General features: G+C 43.1%; 1 pseudogene; it reads left to right on the top strand.

Moving 5' to 3' along the window:
* The first annotated feature begins 6,449 nt into the window (after positions 1-6,449).
* LOC131408200 (small ribosomal subunit protein eS26-like) lies at positions 6,450-17,302 on the top strand (annotated as a pseudogene).
* The last annotated feature ends 540 nt before the right edge of the window (positions 17,303-17,842 follow it).

Raw genomic sequence — 17,842 nt, 5'->3', positions numbered from 1 at the left:
ATTAAAAACAGGCATACAAAACAATTTTTAAATTATTAGGTTCAATAAATATAAAATTACATTTCGATAAATATAAGCAGAAAAAATATATAACAGGAAAAAAGAATTTCAAAAACTGTACACATGTTCATTGAAAATATGCATTAGATTATTAATATAAAAATCATTATTACACTCAAAACTTTTTGTCATTCTTCATTTATAACTAAATAAAAGTTATGAGTGAAATATTGATTCCCCTATATTAAATAGCTTTATGCACACTTGCTTCTTGCTCGTAAAATTATGTAAACTAGGTTGGATTGATGATAATCTCACTCGTAAGGAATAAGATATATCTAAACCATTTCTGTGATTTATTTAATTATATAACACTCATAGTGAAGAAACCAATTTTATAGAGGCATGTGGCCAGGAATGAAAAAAGAGATTTTAAAATCGCTTCAAGCAAGCTCAGGGTATTTATTTTTAACTTTTCTCCAAAATGAAACAAGTGATGCTGTATTTTCAAAATCATTCTTCAGTTCTCCTTAGCCCGTCCCAATACTTTATCCTGTAAAATTATACTTAAACTTAGATTTTCTTTTAACAAAAGAAATACATTCATGGTTTTACATCCAGGGATTACAATCGACAAACTAACCTTAAAATATCATATTCCATATACACAGCTCGTGTGAGTTCAATAAAACTCACACTGGTCTAACCTGGTTAAATAAGGCAAATCCACTAACCATGAACATAGATGTCACAGCAATGTCAAATTGCTATAAAATTTCCTAAAAGCTTACCTCTCAATTTCTGCATTTATTTCATTGCAGAACAGGAACAAACAGTTCACAATGCAGCACCAGTCCACAAACCACACATTCAGAAGCACTACTATAGATACCCAGTAAGAAAAATGAGTACGACAAATAAGAAATTCCGTGAAGACTCAGGATCCTGCCATATAATGAAGTTCTTAGGATTCAGGTGGTCTGGGGCAGGTTGAGACATTTTCTCAAAGATAAATGACAAGTTCTTGTCTCTCATACCTTCTACCACTGAAAGAGAGACATGCATTTGGTATAGAAACTATGCTTGGGAATACTGTTTTCATCCATTATCAGGTGACTTGGAAGGCCTTCAACAAGAACAGCCTCTGCAGCATATCCAGGCTGTAGGTGCAAGCTGTCCTGCTACTCAGACCATATGAACCAGAGGCAGAGAGAGGGATCCATGGTGTATAAGGGTGTTTGTGGAATCTTTTGCAAGTACCAACTGGAGAGATCTCCTGGCATGCTATTGGCTCCTAGTAGAGACTGAATCCACGTAAAATCAAGGAACTGTGTAACCAGAGCTTCCCATTATGATGTGGGTATTACCAAATCCACCAGTTATAAGGTTGAGTGGGTATAATAGCAATCCACCAAACAATGCAAATGGCACATTTAGACTGAGGCAGAGCAGGTCCAGAAGATACAAGTAAATTACACTAATAGGTGAGCCAGACTCCCATGTCTCCTACGTCTATTCACTGATGCCTCTACCCCATGTTTATTACCTCATGGGGTAGAGAAGTTCCTATGAGTAACCAAGGAAAACAAGACCTCAGGCTGGTTTATAAAAAGTGCAGTGTGCTAGTACTAGCCAAAAACTGCAGTTGCATTAAAGCCTTACTCGAGAGTGACTAAAGGAAATTTTCTCAGTGGTAAATATTCCCAGTGGGCAGACAGGAACGCTATGCTTCATCATTTACTGTAGGTAGAGAAAAAGAAACTGGAGCGGTATATATACACGACTCCAGGATAGCAGATGGCTTGGCTGGAAGGAGCCTGGAAGGAAAAGAGTTGGACGATCAGGGACAAGGCGGGCTGGTGAAGAAATACACAAATGGATCTGCGAGGTGGGCACAAAGCATGTAGATCTTGGTATCTCCTCATGCTCAGCAGAGGTCACCCACTATAGAAGCGGCCCTCAACAACCAGGTAGACTTGTCCTGTGAAATCAGCCACCCTGTCTCCTCAGCCAACCAGTGCTGATGCAATGATCTCATGAATGGAGTGACAGTGTGGTGAGGATGGAAACTACACATGAGCCCAAAAGCATAGGCTTCCTCTTATTATGATTGATTTCGCTATTTCCACTGATAACTGCCTGACACATCAGCAGCAGAAACCTACCCTGAATGCTTGATATGGCACAATTTCTCAGGAGGAGGAGACCAGCCAGCCACTTCGAGATCTTCTATTACATCAGACCCCATGCACCCTGGAGGAGATATCAATTTGTCCTTACCAGAATTGATGCTCTTGATATGAGTTTGCCTTCCCTGCCTACAATAACTCTACTGGCACTACCATCCAAGGGCTTACAGTATGCCTAACCTATCAACATGTTCTTCTATACAACACCGGCTTGAATCAAAGCTCATACTTTATGTCAAAGGAGGTGCACCAATGGGCACATGACTATGATCGTGGGATACACTGGTCTAACCAGGTACCCCATCACCCAGAAACAGCCAGTCCAATCTATTAGTGGACTAGTCTTTAATGTTCCCACTAAGATGCCAGCTAATGGTTAGTACTCTGTGGATTGAGGTACTGTCCTCCAAGATACATTATGTGTTAAAATAATGACCTACATATGGTGTTACCACACCCCAATAGCTAGAATTTATGGACGTGGGAATCAAAGGGTAGAAGTAGAAGTGGTTACTCTCACCATCACTTCCAGTGACCCGTATACAGAATTTGTCCTTCCTTACTCCACAACATTACACTCAGACAGGTTAGAGGGATTCCCAGGGGCAGAATACTTTTGTCAGGGGTCACAGTATGGATTCCACTGAACTGAAAGCTGTGACTATCATCTGCCTATTTTGGGTTCCTCGTGTCAGTGGACTAATAGGCAAAGAAAAGTGTTAATTTAATGGCAGGGAAACCTACCTAATTATCATGAGGTGTTAAAGTTGCTGCTACACAATAAGGGCAGGGAGGAGCATGTCTGGTACCCAGGGCGTCCACAGGTATGTCACTTGGTGCTTTCGTGCCCAGAGATAACATTAAATATGCAATTATAGAAAACACAGCCAAACAAGGGCTACTAAGGGCTTAGACGCCTCATGGATGAAAGGCTGGGCGTCCTTACCAAGACCAGTCAGAATGCTAGGAAAATCTAGAATGGCTGAAAGGAGAGGAAAGTGATGAATATCAATTACAACTTTGGGACCAACTAAGGGACAGTAGCTTGCTTTACTACTTGCTTGCCTTGAGTCTTTTCAGAGATTGTGACTAGACTCTGCTTTGAAGGGAACTCTGTAACTTATTGGACTTGTACCTCCACTTAGGTAAGAAAGAAGTCACCTTCTTTCATTAAAATGAGAAAGGTTCAATATAAGCAAAGCATGGAGGCGATAAACATCAAGCAGTAGCGTGTTGTTCAGGCAGAATCTGTGATGGGAGTCATAGGGAGCGTGCTAAGACATGTCTAAGGTCACATGGAGAGGAAGCAGAAGAGGAGGCCTCAAATCTGGGGCTTCTCCCTTAAACATCAAACTTTCCGTGCATCTTGCTGTTTACTGTCCTGAGTAAGAACCACAAAGTGAACCTCTGGTAAAGATATATACACCATGGTTGCTACCCTCAAGGACTAATTTAAACTTGTCTTTAAGCATATATTTTCAAGTAAAGAATAACACAAGGCAGCCAGAGCTAAGTGCCAAAGAAATTAATTATACAGTCAGACAACGCTACAAAAGCTCCCGAGAAAAAAATAGTTCCTCAAGGAAGGCCAGGTGGACAGACCCCACTGTCGAGCTTTAATCTGGCTTTACCAATACACACTGTCTTAGAAGCCTCAGAGGTTGGAGAAGGGCTTTCCTTGCCAATGTAGTGACCTTTAATTGGGGTGGTCCTTGTGCCAGCTGTGAGGCTAGGAGGATATTTGTGTGCCATATGAATGCTCACATTCTTTGCATGTCAGACTCTTCCCCAGCCCCCTTAGTGCTTGTTCAATGGAACTAGGTACAAAGTGGTCATGGTGGTATGGATGGAGGCTACTCGGGAGGTTGACAACACGTACTTCCTCTCACCAAGGCTGACTTGCTTATCATTCCTGCTGGGTGCCTAACTTGCCAAGAGCAGAGGTCAACAAACGGTGCCTCCTATATGGCACCATTTCCTGGGGAGACCAGTGGCAGTTTGATTACATCGGACCTCTTCCATCATAGAGGGGGCAGAGAGTGGTCCTCATTGGGATAGACAGATATTCTGGGTTTGGATTGGCTATCCTCGCTTCTAATGCTTCTGCTAGCACCACCATCCATGGACTTACAAAACGTATTCACCATCATGGTATTCCTCACAACATTGCTTCTAATCAAGGAATTCATTTCTCAGCAACAGAAGTGTGGGAATGGGCTCAGGCCCCCAGAATTCACTCTTATTACACACCTCATCACCCGGAAACAACTGGCCCAAAAGAATGGTGAAGTGGGCTACCGGAGTCTCAGCTGTGGTCCCAGTTGGGAGACAGCCCTCTGAAATAATGGGGTCTATCTTGCAGGATACAGTATATGGTTTGACTCAGTGACCAATATATGGTGCTATTTCTTCCATGACTAGGATGTAGAGATCTCAGAATCAAGGTCTGGAAGAGGGAGTGGCTCTTCTCACTGTGACACTCAAAAACTCACAGAATTTTTGCTTCTTGTCACTGCAACTTTGAGCTCTGCTAGTTTGGAGATCTTGGTTCCTAACGGAGAAAAATCTTCCACCAGGATAAACACCAATGGTTCCAGTGAAGTTGAGACTTCCCCCTCGCCATTCCGGGGTCCTTGAGCCACTGAAGTAACAGGAAAAAAAGGGGACTCACTTTACTAGTTGGGGTGATTGACACCTAGAGGAAATTCAGTTGCAGAGATGAGAATGTCTGGAGCCTAGGGGATTCTCAGGGGCATCCCTCACTACTTCCGCGTCCAATAGTAAACGTCATTGGAAAACCATAGCAACCGAAAACACACAGAATCTCTAAGGACTCAGGAATGAAGGTTTGTGTCACTCCACCACACCACCAGGTAAAAAACACTGACCAGAGGGTATCCTGGATGAGAATGATGAAAACACACAAGCTTGTAGTAGAAGAGGGAAGATTATATATATACACATATGTAATTTTGTGTATAATTTTATATATAATTAACATATATGTATATATACTTGATGACCAATTGCACAAACAAGGACTGTAGCAGTTATGCATATTTTCTTCTTTCTCTGTGTGTGTGTATATTATTTTATTTTCTGTCTTCCTTCCCTTACTATGTCATACAAGCTGTTGGAGGTTAAATTTGCAATTTACTCTTTAATGAAGAAAATACTCAGATAATGAAACTCTCCTTTGAGGAGAGTAGTCAATGCGACCTGCTAGCAGATGGTGGGACTGTCTTCCAGAGATGAATAAAACAACTGCTGAAACTTTGCATCTCCTCATCTCGAGGAGAAGACGAGAATGTCTTTCTTTGTACAAAACATGGTTGCCCCTTGTTAGGTGAAAGGACAATTTTTTTCTGGTTGTAGGGAGTTCAAATTTGTGTAGAAAGGAGTATATGGATGCTGAGTATCCAAAGGAATAACCTGGACCAGGCAAACAATTGTCTTTCCAATTTGAACTCATCCTTCTAACCTCCGCTTTGCGATACTGGGCCTTCTGCTGTGCACTGGCTCCCTGTCCGACTCGGTCAGTTGGGGATATTGGAGGACGCCTGCAGGGCTGGAGGAGGAATAGAGACCTTGGTCCTTCCTGTTGGTGCCCTATTTTCTTCCTATATCTGGCAGACTTGTTTACCCAGCTGTGGCAATCTGTTTCAAGGCAGCAGGTGAATACGGTTTGAAGTTTTTCCAATACATCCTCCCTCTGGCCCTTCGGAGACACCAGTCCCAGCCAGCTGGACCCTCTTCCTCAGAAGGATTGAGTCCCAACACCACCAGGCCCCTCCCCGAAACTCAGTGACACCAGTCCCAGCCAGCAGTTCCCTTTCCTCAGATGTTTAACTTTCAGCTCTGTGGGTCCCCTCTTTCAAAGTTCTAGGCTTCAATAACTCCAACCTCCTCCATCTGTTCCCCCAGTTCTTCCTGTAGGCGCTACTTCCATGATACCCTAGTGTTTCCTTTGGCCTTTTCAGTTAATAAGCAATTCTTCTGAGCTACTTAACCATTCTTTACGTTAATTCTCTGTTTTTAAACTTTTCAAAATACCTGGTATGGCTTCTGTCTCTTGATTAGACCCTGACTCATACACCTCTTAAGGGGGATCTCTACAATGGGGTGGCAGACAAAGGTGGAAGCCCCACCTTTGAATCTGGCCTCCACCACACGTTATGCTCCAGTAGCATCAGGACTACCTATAGCTCCCCATTCATCATGTGGTTTCTGCTTCTATGTTATCTACTTATTCTAGGAGTCATGATAAGACCACTCTTTGAACCAAAGGTGAGGAATGAGGGATGGAGCTAGAGATACAGGTTAGGTCAGGCTTTGAATGGACCACAAAGAGTTTTATTTTATGCTGTTGAGAGGATTCACTTGGAAAGGTTTTAAGCTGAGGAGTGATATGGAAACGGCAGTATTTCAGGAGCGATATCTGGAAGCCATATTGGAATGTTCTTCCAGGCCAAAATTTTCCCTCCCCATCTTAAAATTCTTGCTGAGAAAAAGGTGTCTCAAAATCTACAGAACTATTCCTTCCTCTCCCTGCCCTGCCAGCTCTCCTCTGAGGGCAAAACTTGCATCTTTTGGTCACCCAGAGGAGGCATCCTCCACTCCCATCATTGCTATCACCACTACCACCATTATGTTGTGTAGGTTAACAGAGGGTGGGGGAATTTTGACTAAGGAGGTGGAAGGTTGAGAAAGGGGAGAGTAGAGGCTGATGGGGGCTGGAAGAGAGAAATTGGTAGAAAAGAGAGAAGTTCATAAAAGGAGAAATCAGAGATGGGCCTCGGTGAGAATAGGGTATTCTCATCAATAAGTGAACATAATGAATCCATTCAATAACTGCAAAGCCAAATATAGAAAGCAAAAACTGCCAGGCCCTTCTCTTTTCAGCAGAAATATCTACTCTTTTTACTTGAGAATAACTTGTTTGGCAACTTAGTGCTGTGAATCTAATGGGAATAAGGAGTCTCACAGGACAACTGCTGTGGACTGAATGCATCCCCCCAAAATTCATATGTCGAGATCCTACCCCTCAAGGTGATGATATTAGGAGATGGGCTATTGGGAGGTGATGAGGTCGTGAGGGTGGAGCCCTCAGAAATGGGATTAGTGCCCTTACAAAAGAGGCCAGAGAGAGCTCCATCTCCCTGTCCACCACGTGACAACACAGAGAGAATCAATAGTCTGCAACCAGAAGAGGGTCTCACCAGAACTGGACCATGTTGGCACCCTGATCTTAAACTTCCAGCCTCCAGAACTGTGAGAAGTACATTTCTGTTGTTTACAAACCACTCAGTCTATGCCATTCTGTTGTGGAAGCCAGAATGGATTAAGACAACAACCTTGTCCTTAACCTACTCCATTTTATTATAAAACAGTAAATGGTGAAATTGAAGAAAGGCTAGTTACGGAGAGAACACAGGTATAGCTTAAGGGCTTCCTTATGCAAAGACCACCAGGAACAGAAGGAAGGGCTTTTAAGTAAGCCCCCTACCTATCCCCTGTGATCTCAAACTTCTCATCCATTCAATAAGTATTTAAATGAGTCTGTGCTGTGCTAGAGGCTGGCTGGGCTCATAGTATTAAATGAGACAGATGATGTGCCTGCCTTCAAGGAGTTTGCAGTCCAGAAATTAAGACGTGTACATAACGAAGTGTGAAGCGCCCTAAGAGAGAAAGCAATGTAGGAATATAAAAGACTGAGAAATTCTAATTAGCAGTAGGTGGGGAGAGAACCAGGAAAAGCTTCGTGAAAAATATGGCACTGGGCCTGGGTTTGGAAGGGTAGGTAGAGTTTGAACAGGTAGGAAAGAAAGAAGGAAGGGCATTAGAGGCAGGAAGCACAGCATAAGCAAAGGCCCAGACCTGGGAAACCTTGGGGTGGAGGGAGAAGAGTGAACAGGATTATTTGGATGGAGCATAAAGTGACCAACAGAGTCTTCAGCCCTCCATCCCCATCCCGCACAGTCATCTCCCCAGCCTCACCCTTCTGGAACTAACCTACCCCTCGAGCTACTCCATCTCTTGCTACTTCCACCTCCGCATCTCTGCCCCCCGGGAACCCTCAATCAGAACGGAGGGATTTATGAGCAGTAACACTCCCTTCCTCAGATCAATGGCTGAAGATCAATAGCTATAATGCAGAAAATTAATCCATATTCATTAGAATTGAATTGAGCAAATGATATTATAAAAACTCCCTTGGAAATCTATGGAAGGGAATTAAAGAGAAAGTTGTTTTAATGTCACTACTGTCTGCCAAGCCACAGGTTTAAGAAATCAGGCACGGGGAGCTCTTGCTAATTTTCAAAGGAAGCTTGAAAGGTCATTTAGGGGCATAGCTATATTGGCCACTCAGATGCAGAGAGTATGGAGATGGAAGAAATGTTTTCCTCCACATGGATTTGGAGATCTAGGAAGAAGAATTGACTAATGAACTCATGGGTCACCTCCAGTCCTAGAATCCTGTAACTCCTGGATTCCTCCCTGACATCACGGGGGGTCATAGATGTGCTGGAGGAATGTCAAGTGCAATCACTAACTTAGAAAACAGCCTTGGGTCCTGAAGCCCAGTTTCCCCGCTGGTCCCCTCTCCTGTCCTAAGGAGTCTCTGGTCATTCTCAGAGCCAGACACCCCAGTCTCTACCCATCACACATCTCACAAAACAAGAATAGACACAAGGTTCACAAGGAAGCCTTAGGCTAACCCAGCTGTGAAAAGTGGAGAAAGCTTGAAGGGAAGGCGCAAGCATGACCTGGTGAAAGTTTGCAGGAGCACAGGCAGAGGACTTGGATTCCAGTTTTGACTTCACCTCCTACTAGCTGTGGGAAAATGATGTAATCCCTTTGAAGTTAGGTTTCTTTATCTGTAGAATAAGGATGATAATGTAATAACTCCTATCTCAACAGGGTTACTATGGAGATTAATTAACACAACGCATGGTGAAAGTGCTTTGGAACTTGCAAAATGCTATTCAAAAACATTATCTTGTCCTAAAAGCTCATAAATGTTCTTCTGAGGCAGGTATCTTACTAATGGGATCATCGATGGGTTCCACGAGGTCCATAAATGCCCTGAAGTTATATGCCAAATTGTCTACCTATGTAAGTATGTGCATTTTGAGGGGGAAGACGGCCTATGGATTTAATAGATTCTCCAAGAGGTTTGCAACCCAATAGAGATTGAGAACTGAGAACCCCTGATATAAGGATGCTGAGTGATAGCACCCCATCTCTGTGCAGATGAGACCAGAGTCTTTTACATATCGTAGAAAGAGAGACTTTACTTAAGTAGCAGTCACTGCAAGGTGAAACATCAAAGCCACTGAGGTGGTCAGCCGCATGAGTGGTCTGGGTGCTGACTTGCCCTGAAGCAGGTGGAATGGTATTAATGGCTTCTTGACCAGTTTTCCATCTTCCACATTGCCCACCTCCAGGGAGCTCTGTTCAGCACTGTGTGACTGGAGTCCTCTGGGGCACAACTACAGAGTTTGCTCTTCACATACCATATGTGGTGCTCCCTAGATTTGGGCAGGGAGGGGGTCTTGCTTCCTTCTTACCACCTCTCCCTACCCTCCTTCCAATTCTCAATCCTCACAGCTTAAAGGACTCAAAGATTCTATGGTAGCCTCTTGCTCCCCTATGCCCTTTCTGAAACTCCAGTTGCTTATTTCTTCTCTGGGCGTGCTGGAAGATTCCTGGCACCTAGATTGCGTATCACTTTATATTATCTTGTTTGGAACCCAGACTCGGGCACAGTGTAGTACCACACTCCCTTTTTCTAACCCAGGCCTGTCTGACATCCCCTGAGGTCTCTGGAATCCTCCAGGGGAAAAATTCATCAGGGCCCAGTGAAGCTCAGTGAAGCTCAGTGAAGGCATGGTTGGCCAATTATTGGGTTTTTTCTGTTTTTATTTCTCAGGTCCTTTTATTCCCCGCTAATGGCACAAGAAAATCCTGGAAGCACTGACCAATGTCTTTCTCAGTACCTTTATAAGACCGAGGTGTAGAAGACGACCCCATATTGGGAGGAAATAAAGAGGTCATCTTGTTCTTGCCCCTGTCTCTGAGAACCTTGTAGTTCTCATTCCCTAAAAGGTGCCGGGTGGACACCTTACAAACTCTCCGCATCAGGAGATCAGGAGTTTCCTCCCAGGGTCTCATCCAAGTCCCATTGATGGTGCTGAGTAAAGTAGGGCAAGTGACTCTACATCTAGACTCAGTCCCTTCCACTCCAACCTTCTGCAATTCTCAGGGCCCCATTAACCACTCCGGGTCTCTTTTCATCTTCTGGGTTGCATGTATCTTTTTCTGGGAAACTGCCAAGTGTCTGGGGGAGGCAGTGTGGGCAGAAATGACCACAGAGCTAGAGGGAATGTTTAAGGAGTCCAACAACCATTCAACACAGATTTATTGAGCATCTGCCATGTTCCGGGAACTATGCAAGGCACATGAAGGGATGGGCTCTGGCTGTGTGAGCCCCTCCAGTGAGCCAGTTTCTGAGGACAGAGCAGCCACCCTGCAACTCAGCTCCACAATATTTGCCCACCTTTGTGGAGCCTATTCCCGTCTGTCTAATGGGTAGCATGGAGATTTAGGTAAAGGACCTACCCTCTACTGGACCTCAAATGCCTTAAAGACAAGAGATGTCCAGACAAGTGTTCTGTATTTGTTTGTTGAATTAAAACAGAGTTCATGCCCTATCTTTTATTATCTCTTTAGGTGGTGGAAAGCAAAGGCAAATCGGAATAGAACAGTGAACATACACAAAGCTCTTGAAGAATTCTCCTCCATTAAACACACACACACACACACACTCATATACACACATGCACATGTGTATATGCGTGCACAAACACTCATGCATACATGTATACACACTCATATGCACACATGTGCATACGCAAGCATGCACACACAGATACACACTCAGAGGAGACTCTTGGCTCTCTGCCACTTGCTTGAAAACCCAGGCTTCAAGAGACAATTAAATATTGATATCCTTACATCTTAGTATTTTCTTTTCAAATCCAAACAGCCCCAACAGGAGCCATTGCTGGCACATATTTAACTCCTTAAAAACTTCCATGAGGAGTTTTAAAATTAAGTTGTTAAGAGCAGAGAAGATGCAACAGGCTGTGGGGTGGGAATGGGCTACTCCCATGACACAAGCCTGTGGGGAGCACCAATTCACTCTATTAGACTCAACCTGGGATCCAGGTCTCCTGGATCTGGGCCCAGCCTCCCACACAGCACTCCCTCCATGCTCTGAAAAGGACAAAGGGATGCTCTCTTACCAGCTTCCCCCAACAGGCACTTGAGTGCCCTGCAATCAGAGGCTTGGCAGAGTTATGCAAATTGCCTGTGCGTAATGATGTCCTCATTGAATAGGTTAACCCAGCAGGGGTACCAGACAGGAGCAAGCAGGTGCTGGCTGCTGGGCCCTTAGCTCTGTGCCCCAGGACCAAGGGTGGTGCCTGTGCTTCTGGATTGTTCACTAATGGCCTTCTAACTACACCACCTTTCTCACCTGCCTCCAGGCCTCTATCACAAGCACACTCTTGCCTCTTCTCCTGCAATCTATCCCCAACAGCCTACCCTGTAGGATCTCAGAGACTAGGACTGGGAGGGAAGGGAGCAAAGTCCTTACCAGGAGGTTTCAAATGGTCCAAAACTCAACCCTTTTTGTCTCTGACATATGTGTTCATGTCTGATTCCCCATCGTGTGAGCAGGACCAGGTCCTTGTATTCTTCACAGAACCCAGTCTAAGGCCTTCAACATAATAAGTGCTCATCAAATGAATGCTTCTTGGGTAGAACTGAATTCCAAAATTATAGAGCTGGTAAAACATCTTTGCAATGATTCAAGCAATCAATAGATAACATAATATTCTGATTATGACTCATGTGCCAGACACTGTGCAAACACTGGCATCAGGATTCTAGCGTAGCTCCTATGAGTTCCTTGAAATTATAGGCAAATTATATGTTCATGTGCTTTTAATGGGGAGAGGGTCTATGGCTTTCACCAGCTTCTTCATGGGGTCATGACGCCTCCCTAAAAAAGAAAGTTAATGACTGCTTGTCTATGGGAAAGACAGACGTGAAAACCAACAATCACAACAGTGTGATAAGCCCTGGGACCAAGATGAGTACAAGATGCTTTGAGGGCATAGAAGAAGGTCCAGCAGGATCACTCTTTTCTAAGGTAGATGTTACTAGTCTCATTTCACTAATAAGGAAAATGAGACTCAAAGACATTTGGTTACTTGCTCAAAGTCACACATCAGTTGAGCCAAATTGAAATCTAAGTCTCTCTGATTCCAAGCTCAGCACCATCTTTGCTCCCCACGTCCCTGCAGCTTCCTTGGCACTTGAAAGCCCGGCCTAGAGACCCCTCATGTTCTGCCAGGCTTTGCGGGGGTCAAAGGACTGGGACCCCTGCAAGAGTTGTCTGAATTCTGAACAGCCATGGAGCAGGCTTGGTAGCTAGGCCTCCAGGTCCCTAGTGTGCACATCTTTGCATGCTTCAGCAGACTTTGTGGAGTCTATTTACCACATCTAAGACCAATTTCCTTCCCTTCAGTTGCTTTGAAGATAATTGAAGGTACTTGCATTGTCTGCCTGGGAATGTAAAAAGCTAGCTAATGCTGCAATCGATGCTTCCCGCTTAATGCTGCGCCTCGGCCCACCAGCCCTGAGCAGTGGCTCACGCAGCCTTCAATGACGGCTTCTGCAGATCTTCCCGGCTGGCTACTTTGTTAACCAGAAAGGGGCTGGGGGCTGCGGGGGCCCTCAGGATAACGGCAGGCAGATTGAGTTGTTAAGCCTGAATGAAATATTTAGAAACACCATTTGCAGGATTCTGCTGGTCGGAGCAGTACTCTCAGCACTGCTTGGGGAAGCGGGTGGGGGAGGGTGCCTAACTGGAGCTCCCCAAGCTAGGGGCACTGATTAGCCTGGTCCAGCCTGCTGTGAGGGAGAGGGCAGCAGTACCATCTCAGGCTGAGAAAACGTCGCAGAGAAGAGGGAGGAGAGGACCAGCCAGGACATGACATCCCCCTGGCTGGCACCATTCCCAGGGCAGGCTGGAACTGCCTCAGGAGGACAGGACGCCAGGCTCTACAAAATGTGTACCTGCAGCCCTTTGGAGGCCATGAAATAGGAGTGCCCACCACCATGGAGAAAGATCCATGTCTTTATCCATCCACACCTCTTCTGGGTCCTCATGCTCAGCACCGAAGTTCAGCTTATCATGGAAAGTTTAACAAGGACTTAGAGAGCTAGCTGAAGCTCAGGTTGTGAGAGGAGGGAATAAAAAAGATGGCATCCTACCTGTCCTTCCTTCCTAAACTACTCTGGGAACAGAACATTCTAGTTCTATGTGCTTTATATTTATACCACACCATACTGACTTCCTCACTTCTAACGTCATAGAATCTCAGCATTAGATGGAACTTTGTAGGTCATGTGTTCATTCAACATTTATTGAGCTCCTTACCTCCTATGATCAGATATAGGATGTACTAGGCCACCCAACCCATCCCATTCAATATTTTAATCCCCTCTGTAGCACCCATCCCTAATTGACCAATGCTGCTTTAATGCCTTCATGGATAGGGAAAGCATTATTTCCTATTGATGTTCATTCCAACCAATCTCTGTTAGAATAACTCCTTTTAAGAAAGCCAAAATCTTTTTTCTTTCACCTTATATTTATACCCTTGGCCACTGTTCCCCTGGCCCATTCCCTTCCCATGTCCCCCAGTCATTGCCAAAGCCACAGTAGAGTCCTTCAGATATCTGAAAACAGCCTCCAGGTTCCTTCCAACCCAGCAGCATGACCAAAATCTAATCACTAATCTGAGGAACAAGGTGGACTGTGGCAGTGCTAAGCCTTTTGGATGTCAAGTAACTTAATCCTTTCCTAACTCTTCTCCCTCACATTTATTTGATTCCTTTTCTACTTAATCTCCATGTCTAACACAAAGTAGCAGTCACAAAACTCCTTTTATAAAAGCAGGTTACAAGATGGATGTTCTTGTCTGTGATAGACTGGTTTGTAGCAGACAAATTCTCCTGCTAATAAAAACTTAAAAACAAAAACAACTCTTTAAAAACCATCAGAGAGCTACCAAGGCAGCCAGGACTTATGAGCCAAAATCCTGGAAAGAAGGGAAAGGAATTGAGAAGCATTCTACATTCATGATTGCTTTTTCCCTTGAGGCATTCACTGCTTCCTATGCAGTAGCTCAGAGACTGGGAAGACAAGCAGAGGCTGAGAAGACAAGCATAAAGTAGTAGTTAAGATGCTGTGAAGCTAAGCAGAGCTTTTGACAGTCTCATGAGGCTGAAGAGGCAAATTGGAGTTCAGAGCTACCAAGGCAGCCAGGATATAAAGGTTGAGATCCTGAAGAGAAGAGAAGGTTAAAGAAGTGAGTCCAATATTCAATACCAATTTCCCTCAGGGCATTTGTGATCTATAAGCCAGCAGCCTAGGGGCTGAGAAGCGTAACCAAAAAGTGGCTATGAGGCTAGGAAATTAAAGAGATTTTAGCTCTCAGGTCCTCACTTCAAAGATGCCAGAAGAGGGGCTGAGGCTGGGTAAGTTGCACCCTCTTCCTAATAGGATCCTCATCCTTATGTGGACCAAGAAAAAAGGAACAATGGTCGTACCAAAAAGGGTCATGGCCACAGGCAGCCTGTTCACTGCACCCACTGCATCTAATGCATGACCAAAGACAAGGCTGTGGGAGATCAAAATTGGCCCCCCTGAAACGTCTCTTTACCTTGATTATTTTCTCTGATCGACATTTGACCTCTCCCAAACTGCCTGAAGAATTTAACATAGAAGGCCTGTTTCAGGAAGGAGCCACTATCATATGATGGCTGTAGTATAATGTAAAATAGATGTTACAATAGGAAAGGCACCAACAAGCCCATCTTATCAAAAATTCTCTCTCCCAGGCCACATTCTCTAGGTGGCCCTGTAAAAGGTTGTCAGACAAACATTTGCATTTCCATCTCCAGGTGAATTGTCTTCTTCCCCTCTGAAATCCCCCAGATATGTCTCCTCCCCCACCCAACATCCTCTTTTTTTTTTTTATTTAAATCTATTTAAGGTGAGAAACCTCTGCCATTTGTTGAGAAACTCAGTTTCCCTGGTTTCTCCTATGTATACATGTTATTAAACTTTGTTTCATTTTCTCCTGCTAACTTGTCTTTTAATTATTTGGCCTGCCATAAGAACTTTAAGGGAAAAGGTGGAGGCGGATTCTCCCTCTTCCCCAACAATGCCATTAAGAAGTTCATCATTTGAAATATAGTAGAGTCTGCAGCCATCAGGGATGTTTCTGCAGCGAGTGTCTTTGACACCTAGGTGCTTCCCAAGCTTTATGTGAAACTACATTATTGTGTGAATTGTGCCATTAACAGGAAGGTAGACAGGAATCCATCTTGTGAAGCCCAAAAGGATTAAACACCCTCACCCTGATTTAGACCTGCAGTGTAAATGACTTTCTGCCCCATGACCTCCACCAAAGCCCAAGGAAGGAGCTGAGTCCACAAGGACTGAAGAGAAACTGTCCTCTGGAAAAAAATTAAATGGCAATTATACTTCTAAAAAAAAAGAGATTTTAGTAGTCTTACAGTGCTAGGAAGACAAAAATGAAAGACCACCAAGGAGGACAAAGCCTGGTAAACATCCCAGGATTTCATTTGGGACCCAGGAAGTGCTGAACCCAAAGAGTAAAAGTGAGTAGAGAATATACCAACCTTCACAGAGACTAGAACTCAGCTTCAAATACAGGTGATCTTCCCCTACTCTAGTTGACTAACCAAATCTTAACTAGAAGAAGATAATATCATCCAGAGACTACAGTTTTTCATAACAATGCCTGGCATTCAATAAAAAATGAGTAGGCATTCTAGGACACAGAATAAAATGACCAAAAACCAAAATAAAGAACAGATCATAGAAACACATTCACAGCTGAACCAAATATTGGTGTTTTCAGACACAGACTTTAAAATACATTGGTGAACATCTGCAAGGAAATAGATAAAAATTGGAAATATCAGGGAAAAAAAACCACTCTGGAACCTTTAAAAAGAACCAAAATACAAATCTAAAACTAAAAATATATAACCAAAATCAATAATTTGGGTTTAACAAGAGATTAGACACTGCTAAAGGGAGGAATAGGTTGAAATGATAGGTTGGAAGACAATAACCAACTGATAACAAGACAGAATATTTTTAAAAGATGGAAATGTAGAAAAGAGTATGAGACATATGGAACATGCTGAAAAGATCTAGCATATGTGAAACTGGATTCTCAGAAGAAAAGGAGGGAAAAAATGTGGCATAAATAACATTTGAAGAATAGTGGCTGAGAATTTTCTAAAACTGAAGAAAGACATAAAGCCACAGATTTTCAGAGAACCTCAAGCAGGATAAATGTATACCTAGGCATATCAATAGCAAAACTGGCTTATTTTTGCCAGAAAAAGGCATATTGAAAACCCTAAACCAAGAGAAAGATTTAAAGCAGCCAAAGAAAAAACCCACATTACTTTCAAATGAGTAACAATAAAACATGGATAACCTCTTAATAGAAATGATAAAAGTAGAAAAATTTTCCATTTTTTGTGATTTTCCAATTTATTGGAAATGATTTTCCATTTATTGTGATAAATCAACAATGCATGTTTTAATATCAAGAGTAGCAACTGAAAGAATAGCAAAAGACAATACAACTAACACAATAATAGAAATAATAAAACATATTTAATTAACTCAAAAGAAGAAAATAAAGGAGGATGAAAGGAGCTTTTAGTAAAATGTACAAATAGAAAACATAGTGTTTAAGCCCAAATATATCAGTAATTACGTGAGAGGATAAATATACTAAGCTATCTTATTGAAACCAAAATTGTCAGGCAAATTTTTAATTTGTCAGAGAAGTTTTCAATACCTATTATTTATTTATGGTATTCTGAAAACAAATACAAGATTTCTGGATTGGGGCAGACTATTATCACTTACAGCCATACCTGCACTGGTTCCCTCTGCCCAATTCTCCCCCTTAAGGGTGGTGTAATGAGAGCCCGATGGTTAGGCCTGTACAAGCAAAGGGGGTTCTGGCACCAAAGGAGAGGAATTCCAAAATTATGAATCTGAGTGTTTATTTAGGAACAGTCATACAGCTGCCTTCCTCCCCTCCTGAGAGAGAGAGAGGAACCTTATCTTTCTAATGCAAACAAATTTTCTCAGGGAAGAGAAATGAAAAGCTTTCTATTCTGGAATGCACGTATTTGGCTCTGGAGTAGTTAAGTTTACTTACCCTTTGAACAGGACCAGATGGCTCCATTATAAAGGGTAAAAGCAGCTCCAGGTCTATCACCCTTAGAATGTGAAGAGTAAATGTGTCTAGGGGAAAGAGACATTCTCCATTATTATAGCATGTCAATTTTCTTTGCTTAGAAAGACTTAGAAAACTTTAACCGTGCAGAAACATGAAAATATTCATATTGCTTTCCAACAACTGTGATAAAAGGAAACAACTATATGCCACTTACAAGTGACACATCTTAAATATAAGACCAAAGAAAGGGTAAAGTAAAGGAATAGAAAAAGATAT

Source organism: Diceros bicornis, chromosome 7 (genome assembly GCF_020826845.1).
Source record: "Diceros bicornis minor isolate mBicDic1 chromosome 7, mDicBic1.mat.cur, whole genome shotgun sequence".
Taxonomy (NCBI): Eukaryota; Metazoa; Chordata; class Mammalia; order Perissodactyla; family Rhinocerotidae; genus Diceros; species Diceros bicornis.
This window is presented reverse-complemented; position numbering and strand designations above follow the sequence as displayed.